This window comes from Trachinotus anak, unplaced genomic scaffold (genome assembly GCF_046630095.1).
Source record: "Trachinotus anak isolate AG129_WGS33_773 ecotype Australia unplaced genomic scaffold, CSIRO_AGI_Tana_v1 ptg000117l, whole genome shotgun sequence".
In the NCBI taxonomy this organism is placed as follows: domain Eukaryota; kingdom Metazoa; phylum Chordata; class Actinopteri; order Carangiformes; family Carangidae; genus Trachinotus; species Trachinotus anak.
In genome coordinates this window covers 12,663-23,611 of record NW_027273968.1, presented here as the reverse complement: position 1 = coordinate 23,611, position 10,949 = coordinate 12,663, and the positions used below count along the sequence as shown (strand labels likewise).

The window sequence follows — 10,949 nt, the reverse complement described above, 5'->3', positions numbered from 1 at the left end:
AAAACAGGAGATGAGGCTTATTTAAAAGAGACAAGCATAAGGAAAGATACAAAGACAAAAGAGATGACTCAGACAGGAGGAGAAGAGAGAACAATAGATGGGGAAAGAGAGATTAAAAGAGACCATAAGGCCGTAAGTAGCAGGACTGTGTTGATACAGTACTGTCCCACTGCAACTTGGTCAAACTCATTTATCACTGTCTGTGTATCTCTGGTTACTGCACCAGTAAACGTTTCTGTGGTTGTCATTTACCGTCTACCAAGAAGAACTAGGTGATTCTGTGGATGACCTTGACACACTGTTGTCTTTTACTCCTGAGCATGGTTGTCCGTTACTGAGCATCCACTTCGACAATCCAAGTGCTGAAGACTTCCTGTCCCCAGTATAGTCATTTGACCTGAAATGGGTCTGCAACCCTCTTACTAACAAAGCTGGTAAAGAACTTGACCTTATTCTGACCCAAAATTGTGCCACAGACTGCCTACCAGTCAAAACTCCCCACTCTGACTACTATTTGGTTCATTGGATGCCTCTCAGAACTGCCACCCTCTCCCCAACCTCTGCAGCTTGTCTCCCACACACTTTTCCTTGGTGGTCACCTCCTATAAGCACATTTTCCTCATTAGAAATCGATGATGCCACAGATTCTCTCTGCTCAACTCTGACCTTATGCCTGGACAGCCTTGGTCCTCTATCTACCCAAACTGCCCACTTTAACCTGCCTCACCCATGGCTGACTGACACCATCTGAAAGCTGCATACCGATCTCAGAGCTGCTGAGAGAAAATCGCATAAAATCATAGACCCTGCTGACCTCAAGGGCTATCAGTCACTTCTATATTCCTTCTCATCCAATATTAGTGCTGCCAAAACCACTTTTTTACAGTAAGATCAGCAGTATCACAGACACTCAGTAAACTGAACCTCTCAGAGACATCCAGTGCAAGGCTTCAAAAAGTGTAACATGTAGTAGTCCTACCACATCCCCAGGTCAAGGACGCATCTTCTTTCTTATTCACCTTTCTCACTGAGAATGATGTGTCAAAACCTCCGACCAATAGTGGTCCTACTACATGTGCACTGGACCCCCTTCCCACAAATCTCCTCCTAGCCATATCTCCCATGACTGTGCCAGCAATAACACATGAGATAAATGCTTAACTGGCTTCGGTAACATTTCCAACCGCATTCAAACAGGCTCGAGCTGCTCAAAAACCCCTCACTTGACCTGCTCAAGTGGAGAACTATTAACTGGTCTCACTATTTCCATTCTTATCGAAGTATATCAAAAGGGCAGTTTTCAAGCAGGTATCAGAATTCCTCTCACAGAATGACCTCTTTAATCCAAATCAGCCAGGCTTTAAGAGGGGCCCCTCCATCAAATTGGCTCTGTTGTCTGTGACAGAAGCCCTATGGGCAGCTTGAGCTGCAGCCCAGTTCTCGGTTCTTATCTTGCTGGACCTATCAGCATCCTTTGATACGCTGAACCACTGCATCCTGCTGTCTGTATTCTCTCACATGGGCATCTTTGGCAAAGTGCTCTCTTGGTTTGAATCCTATCTCAGTGGTGCTTATCCCATCCTCTTACCACAGGGGTGACCCATGCTTCGGCACTGGGACCCCTTCTGTTTGCAATATACACCACTTCCTTGGGTCCAATTCTCTACATCTTCTCATATCACCGCTATGCAGATGACACTCAACTATATCTGTTGTTCACGCCAGACGACCCCACATCTAAGCCTGGCTCTAAGCCTGTCTCTCTGACATTTCCAAATGGATGAAGAAATGCCACCTTCAACTAAACTTCTACAAGACTGAGATCTTAGTCATCCTGGAGCAGGGTCATCCCTCTTTATCTTCAAGAATCTCCTCTGACAGCACCTCCTCTCCTAACACCTCTACTCTAACATACCTAACTAGCATTTATTATGCACTTTCAGTGCATTTCTTGCACTTACGAAAGATGTAGTGCTTAGTATCAAGATCTTGGCTTGCCTCCTACTGCAATGAAGCATTAGTGATGTTCCTCACTCGTAAGTTGCTTTGGATAAAAGCGTCTGTCAAATGAGTGAATGTAAGTCTCAATAATCACAAAGGAGGTGCACACATCCCTCTACTACGCACATGTGCGCACGCACGCACACGCACACGCACACACACACACACACACGCGCGTGCGCACACACACACACACACACACACACACACTTGCAGTGTACACAGTCCTGAGGTCATAGTGACAGGACTGTGTGGGAGCTGAGTAATGGTGAGCGGTGGTTGACATGGAAACCACATGAATTTACAGCAGGGAAATGTGGTAGAAATCACCTTGACAACACAAACACATATTTTCCTAAATCCTCTGTACATGAAACCAACTTATATGTCTCAATTGCACTGGCACCTGTTCTAGAGACATTTGATGAAAAAATATAAATATTACATGCATTACATTTAAAATGTAATAGTTAATATGTGGAAATCTGAATTTAGCATGTACTGTTTTGCATGTAATTCCATTCCTTTGGTCGATACCTTTCTTGCGAACGACTTCCTCAGACTCAGGTTTGCGTGTGACAGACACCACCTTCATCAGCAGCCTGCTGCCCCCTTGCCGGATCAAGGACACCACCTGCTTATGGCCCACCTTCACTACATTCACCCCATTCACCTAAGAGAAAACACACAGAGTGAGACATGCTGACACATTTAACCTTATTGTTAACAGGGATGCTGACATTAAAGCACTATTGTACCAAATTCTAGTAAGTCAGGGTCTCTTTATTTTCAACGCCATTAATAGAAGATGAAGAGCGGTCCTAACTTACCTCAATGAGGAAGTCTCCTGTCCTTAGACCAGCCCTCCAGGCCACTCCCTCCACATCCACAGACTCCAGGTACTGCAGGGCAGGGAAGGCTGGGGTGGGGGTGAACTCTTCAATGGGTGTCTCAGCTGAGGGGAAACACACAAAGAAAACCTGCTCAGAACAGTTAAGTAAAATCTATAGCTTCTTTTGACTAGTTTTTGTTTCCCTGAGTGGATGCATTGATGTCACCTGCTGCACCTTAACAATATCACTTATGCATGTAGGTGCTACAAACACATGCTCACATTTCCACAACTTCATGCATGTCTCAACAAAATGGGACATACAGTGCACAAGCACACTTTGTTAAGTGAATGTGCTACTACAAACTCCATTTAATCTTGGAGCGAATCCAACTAAGAGCTCTCAGAGGACCATGAGAGTTCTCAGAGGACCACTAAGAGAACTGCAGTGAGTGTGTGAGTGCGTGTTTGTGTGTGTGTGTGTGTGTGTGTGTGTGTGTGTGTTAAGGTTCCTGGGGAGTAAAAGTCAGAGTGAGTAAAAGAGAGCAGGGTGAGCCAAGATCTATGGTAGTGAGTGATGGAGCAGTAACAGACTCCCGGCAAGGTGCCTAAGAGAGGTTGCCATGGTAACCAGCCTGAGCAAGGAGCTGGCACGTGCATGAGTAAAATGAATTTCTTGTGATGGAGATGTGTAGAAGGCGATTTCTGTTCAAATGCAGAAGGTATGAAAGTGATTGTGTCAAATCTTTGATAGGATAATGGACAGGAAGGATATGAAGGAGGGGAATAACAGCACAGAGGAAGAAAAACAAGGACTGACAGAGGAATGATGAAATAAAAGAGGAGGGGAAAGACGAATGTGTCTCTACTAAACCTCAACGCCATGTGTGGGGAACAGATGGGACAGCTAGCTGACAGCTCAGCCAACAATGACGCCACCAAAGGGGCATCATGCACTCACTCGCTCACACACACATATACACACAAGCCTAAGTGCATCTGAGTATACAAGCTGAATGTTGACCAAAGCTGGTCATGTTGTTGACTCACACAGTGACAATTGAGACTGAGCCATACTCAGTGACTCAGATTCACTAACTACTTCTTACATCAAAACTCTCATATATGTTGAAAACAGGTAGGGAGTGAATGGGAATATTTTGGCAAAGGTGTGTGTGTGTGTGTGTGTTTATCTCACCTTTGGCTCCCCGCAGGACAAAGCCAAATCCTTCATTTTCTTTCTTCTGTAAAACAGCATTCTTCTCCTCTATGATATAGTCACTGTGAAGGAGAGAACAGAAAGAGAGCAGGTATGAATCCAACACCATCCTCACACATGCACAAGGCGAGAGGGGCGAGAGGAAGGGCAGGAGAGTAAATAGGGTCGGTCGGTGGGGGTTGAGAAGTGGGAGGAGATTGAGGTGTGTGTACACACACACACACACACACACACACGCACACGCGCACACACACACACACACACACACACACACACACACACACACACAAATTGGTAAAGAGAGTAAGAGTGTGAGAGAGAGTGAGCAGGCAAAATAGAGAGTCCTCGTGATTGAAGTATTTTCAGGATAAGGCCTAAGAGTGAATCAATCTCCTGGTTGATCCTTCAGATGAGACAGCAGCTGGAGAGGGTGTTGAGGACTTCTGCTAAAGAAACTGACAGAGATGGCTCAGTTGCAATATTATCCCCCCACTAATGACAGAGGGAATAGGAGGCAAAAGTACTGTAAATGAGCAGTTCATCATTGCCTTTGTTGAGAGGTGAAGACTGTTAGATGGTGTGAACTTAGGTACATTTGTATGCGTTTTCTCAAGCTATGCATCTGTATTCCGAAGCCTTTGTGCCAACACCAGAGCAGAGTTAGTAAAGCAGTCTTTAGCATGATGGCTAGTTGTGTGTGCAAAAAAGATTCAGACCACCTGTCCTTCACTAAACTGACTGACTGGGAACATTTGGATGAAAGGGAAGTATGAGTTGTAATATTTTAATCTATATTTATGATGCACAAAGAGGTATATGGAGGGAGGGTGTAAACTATAAGGCATGTGAAAAAAGGCTATTGCAGAGTAGTAAAGTAAGAATAAAATTTTATAAGATGACCTGAATATATCATACCTCATGTCACAATAACCCAATAGTCCTTAACTTAAACTTGGTGTACACAGAAAATTCCAGCGTTTTTTCAAATCTCTTCACAACACACGTTGACTGAAGAGACTGCAGCTAGTTTACATCCTGAACACCAACACAAAAGCTACGAGTTTTGTACTATTTGTGATTTTCAGCATTATCTGCTATCCTTCGTCACAGCTAAGGCAGATGTAGAGAGCTAGTGTTCAGGTTGCAACTCAGTGGGCGGCTGCAGTCTCCATTAGCTTAGTTACACTCCACTCTCTCAGACTTACCAAGGGAACACAAAGCTCCTGCTGCTGGAGCCAGGAGACCCGTAACAAACCTTTCTGCAGAAGGGAGGTCAAAGGTTCGGTTTCGTGAAAAGCTATCTATCCACTTTTGCACCAGTTATTATGCACAGAAAACTGTGTTGGTTCAACATCACTATGATACTTTGTTTCTATCCAAATCCTTTTATCCACTTTGATTTCATCTCTGCTTTATGTCCCAAAATGCAATGTTAATGCAAAATGCTCAATGTCCTTGTTCACAATCTCTATCCACCTATATAACTAAAACCTATCATGTAATTCCCATTTCAAAATTGTGAATGTTTACTCAAAATAAAACTGCCCTTTGACATTTTTGAGTCTAATATTCCTCAGACTGCAGTTCAGATGTCCATCAAAGAAACTGTACGGCTTAACTCACTAAGTTTCTGTCCTATATGGGCCTTATGCTGGAATATGCAACTGGTATTTTACTAAGACATTCATATGTTGCATCTGGCCCTTAAACCCTCATAGCTACAACCTTCTATGATTTCATTCAGTGTTTTTACTGTGGCACCTCTGGAAAGCAAGAAATTTACCTTATTTTATATTTCTACCCTAAACTACATTTGGTTACAAGAACTTGCAGCCACTTCAAAACAAAAATATATACATACCATGTAATGTCTGTGACTATCACAGACTTGTGCCTGTACTAATGCTAATTCAAAATCCCTTCAGCTCTGATAGAAGAAGTGACATTTAATCCAACTAAAACCTAGAAAGCAAGAACCTGACATTTCATAAAAGGCTGAGAAAGTGGATGGAAACAGTGCTCACTCAGACTAGCTCTGTGTCTCTTTGTCTGACATACTATGATATTAAAGTGAGAATTTGCATCATAACAAAACCTCACATAGCTTGCCATTCCACCCTCAGCTTACACACAGCACTCACACTCTCTGCACAATAAATGTCAGCTTGAGACAAGGGTGGAATTGAATGAGAATATCCTGGCAGTAACTAATAAACATATAAAGCACAAAACCGTGCATGTTCTCAAACACATGTGTGTAGAGCATACGGTGTATTATGCCTGTGTGTGCACAGATACTGACACATACAGATAAAAACGTACTGTTAAGCAGAGTTATGCAACACAGTTTCATGTGCAATTTACAGTTAGAACTGGGTGCACTGGCTGCATGATGCCTTCAGATGGCAGCAGCTCCAAAGCACTCTAACTGTTCATTAGCCCTCTTCAGGTAAGGAAGCAGTATGTGATGTGACTAGTATTGTTTGTACAGTTTAGTATGTACTAAAACACATGGCCTGCACACTGCAGTAGCATGATAACACAGAGAAAGAGGCTGTACCTGTATGAGGTGAAGTTGTCGTAGGATCCCACAGTGTAATGTCTGAACAGTCTCTTAGTGCGGTCCTCCCGAGTCTCTGAAAAACAAATGAAATGCCCTTTAATCCACTCAAACAATCCAGTACCTCCAATAGTACTGCATTAATATTTATCCATAATAGTGTAAACTGACATCAAAGACTGAAAACATCTTCAAAGAATAGATTTTAAAACACAGTAACTCCTCTGGTAATTTTTTTTGCATGTGTAAATATACCTGATTTTGGTATTATGTTGAGAAATTCAAATTTCAAGAGAAGATAATATGAAAAAAGTAAAAAAAAAGAATACTGGTTTTGATTTACCTAGAATACTAAAAGAATGGTGAATAGTAATACCACCAGATTTTGACAAAATCATTCTTATGATTTCATATCTGAGGCACAATTGCAATCATCCACACATCATCCAAGGCTTAAATTGCTAGAGCAGTGCAGTGTCTTGAAAGCAAGGTCAACCATATGTGTGCTGTTATTTTTTCTGCACAAGTGACAAATGATTAAGACTTCTAATGTGTAGTGTGCAGCTTTAGATCGCATGATATGATTATAGCCTTTAAAGAATTGAGAAAATGAGCTGAATCTAGAAACTTCCCAGGAATGTATTGCTTAAATATGATTTTGGAATGACACAGTTTGTTTGAATTAGTTTCAGTTTTGCTTATGACTTTTACAAATTCGCAAAAATCCAAAACTGCTAGTTAAATGTTAGTAAAAAAATGTCAGCAGAAATCTAATGTAGTTAACACAGAGAATAATTAGATCACCACAGAGAAGTAATTATCATTAACATGCTTCATTTATCATAACCTGCCCGAGTAGCCTATAATTATTCCATAGTAAGTTTTGGATTTTGAAACATTAAAATATTTGCATTGAAAGTGTTTCTTTCAAGCAGGAAATGCACTAGAATGTGAACCATGTTGAGCTCATTTAATATAGAGTGTTTGCAGCTCCTGTCAGCATGTGGGTGGATTTATCCTATGGGAGTGCTGATAGAGATTGATGCCCTCTCCCCATCCCAATAATGCACGTTGAACCTCCACTTAACAGCAATCTGCTGACTGCACACCCCAAGACCTTTTCAAGACGCACATAAACTCTAATTTACAAAACTAAAAACAAAAACAACAAAAAAAACGTCTTAGTGCAACATATCAAGACATATGTGGTACACAGAAGGTACACATGACCACAACAACAGTATTTAGCCCTCTGTTGTCATTTCCCTATAACCCTAATAACCCTAATAAAGAGCTAAAAAAAATAAGCTGAGTAGAGGCTAACCATTGGGTGATGCTAATAATATGTGTGCGTTTATGTATATATTTATACGCACACACACACATTGGTTATATGTTTCCCAGTTTCTCTGTTTCCTGTCACTTTTTACTGTCTGCTATCTAGTAAAGCCAATGCATCAAGCTGTTTGAGATATCCTGTACATGTAAAGAAAGAGTGAAAAGTGAAGGACATCAAAGTAACTGAGCAGAAATGAGGTGGCTGGTATCCTCAGATCCACTTGAGCCTGTCCATCTGACTGTGTGTGTGAGTGACAGACTGTCAGCTGCAAACAACTTGAAGCTCTGATAACTGCATCCACTGTCACTTGGTGACACAACAGAAGAAAAGAATAATGGATTTTGCAGTCCACTCACAAATTCTCAATGTCATGCTTAACTTTGACCTCTGCTCTTCCTCTCTCACCTGGCTCCTAATTTTAACCATCTGCCTTTCTAATAAAATCTTGTTTGCCTGCGTTGTTTTCTTCATTCTCCAGGAGCACTGCTGTGTGAATCATAATCTCTTAGATTCTTACACCTTCATTTGTTTCAGCATGACTGCAAATGCGTAGCTTTCCTTTCCTCTCATTACACATACCCCACTCACAGGAAGGAGGCTGCTTTAATGAAAGTGCCCTTCATTACTAGACCTGATACTCAGGCCATGCTCTGTGTATTTGATTACAAGGCATTTGTCTTCTCAGAGCAAGAATATCAGTCAGCTGGTTGGTGAGTCACCTCCTGGTCACTGGCTGTGATGATATGTATTTGACTTGCAGCTTAGTTGAATAGAAAAATCACCCCGTTAACAAAGAAATTAAAGTGATGTCTGCCATGTCTGGAACTACTTTGGTGTTAGGTGTATTTTTTTTTAATCTTTCTAGAATCACATGTTCAACAATGCAGTCAAAAAATCTGCTTGAAAAGTCATTCTGTATTTAGGAAGGGACAGGTGTCCTGTGTTTTCTATTCTGAAATTTCTCACTGTCTCCACCTGAATGCAACAAAATTTCATGCATGTTCTGAGTCTGGACAAAAGTACGCAGAGTGCTGGCCTGTATAAAAATGTTTAGTTTTGATATCTGGTCTGTTCTTTTTTTAGTTCAGGTGAGAAATCCTTAGAGGACGTTTTTGAAGTGGATGAGGATGTAGTTGGGAACACCTGCACACAGGGTATCTTCCTTTTGGCAACCAGAACTGAGTTCATAGGTGTTTTGGGAAACTGCTGAGGTAATGATGTTATGGCAAGCCACAGATAAGTGGTGTTGCTGTCCCTTTCCCTCAATAAGATAAGATTTCTTTGGCCAAAAGGAAGTCCAGAGAATTGTTTTGTGATTTGCTCTGACATTTTACAACCTGGATGACTAAAATGACTGTACACAGACAAGAAAAGTGCAAAATCACAAACTAAAATAGACATAGAAAGGGCGGGGTGAGGGAAATGAATTACACTCCTCACAAAAACATGAAAGAATGAAAACTGTGTTCAAGTATCAAAGAATGAGATGTGTAATTAAGAATGAGTTATTGGTTAACAGAGGAGGTAAGGGGGGAAAGGGAAGTGAGAAGAGAGCTGGTTGGTATTTTGTCTGGGTCAGAAGGGTACTCTATGTCCAGTCATGGGAGGAGGAATGTGGCATTTTGTTAGCAGAGGGAAGTAGTAATGAAAGAAGAGGTGATATTTGGGGAGAAAGTTACAGATGAGTCAGCACCTGTCTTCTCCTGCACTTTTACAGTCTTTTACAGCCCTCATTCAGCTTTCACACACACACACGCGCGCGCTCTGTTATCCTCCCACATCATCAAAAAAATCCTTATTTAAAAAAAAACAACAAAAGAAAAAGAGAATCAGCCAAATGGCAGATCATTTTGGGAGTTGGTGAGTATGAATGTGTTTTGTGTGACTCAGTGGTATGTGCATTTGTGTATATTTGTGTGTGTGTGTGTGTGTGTGTATGTGTGTGCAGTAGTGATGAATGCAGCTCATTCATCACAACTGTCATCTATTTGTACAGCCCAGGAGCATCTAAAGGCAGGGCCCCGATAGCACAGATAACCTCAACCACACCCCCAAACACACACACACACACACACACACACACACACACACACACACACACACACACACAGGCAGGGAAAGAGAGACATGACACTAAGTTTGTCTAAATCCTTAATTAGGATAGGAGGATTTATTGTTCTGCTTTCAGTTCTTTTTTTATTTCTTTTTTTTTTTTTTTTTGGCTTGCTTTCCAATACAGGGGTTTAGCGCCAGATGGGAATAAAACAAAGGCACACATTTTCCAATATGCACCACAGCTACAACATCTGGGCTGTCAGAGGAGCAGATACACATAATGAGAACCCAGAGAACAAAGACAATCATGAACTCACTCAGCAAACAATTTATTATACATGTTAAAATTAAGCATATCAAAGGATTACTATAACTTGGGGAACCATGTCAAAAATGGCATCTGGTTGGCTTTAGACATACTGTCAATGTTTGGAGATATTACTAATGAAACATTAAGTTCCTGTTGCCCTTCAAAACACTAAATACTAAAAGAATTCTGAAAGACAGTTGTTTGAGTCACACAGAAGTAAAATGAATGAATAGTAAAAAAAAAAAAAAAAAAACTGAAGTGAAAACACTGTAAAATATAGAACATATATTTAATAACTGCCCGTGAGTGCACATATGAGATGGCCTCTGAATGTGGTTTATTAAGACAGATCCGGAGATAAGGGCATTTTCATTAGACAGAAGGTGCTGCACATAGCAATAGAAATACAGATGGTGTTAATAGATTAATTAGAAACACAACATGTAGTACATGAATCGGTATCAGAATCAGAATCTGTTTTTCAGATTGCAATGAACAGAAACCACACTGCAATGAGCAAATGCACCACAGTTCCTTTTAATAACTTCATACAGGTTATGTATAAACACACAGACTTTGCTGAGATGTGTTCAATAGTTAGGGCCACTGAATTAAACTTCTTACATCCAAAAT

The 10,949-nt window shown here is 41.1% G+C and overlaps 1 long non-coding RNA gene across 1 annotated transcript; it reads right to left on the bottom strand.

The window, feature by feature from the left end:
• Positions 1–1,904: 1,904 nt before the first annotated feature.
• On the bottom strand, positions 1,905–6,847 carry LOC139617886 (uncharacterized). The gene is made up of 4 exons (XR_011689470.1): positions 6,613–6,847; positions 4,032–4,114; positions 2,832–2,956; positions 1,905–2,674 (listed from the first exon to the last, which is right to left on the bottom strand). It is a non-coding gene; the product is annotated as an uncharacterized lncRNA (long non-coding RNA).
• Positions 6,848–10,949: the final 4,102 nt, after the last annotated feature.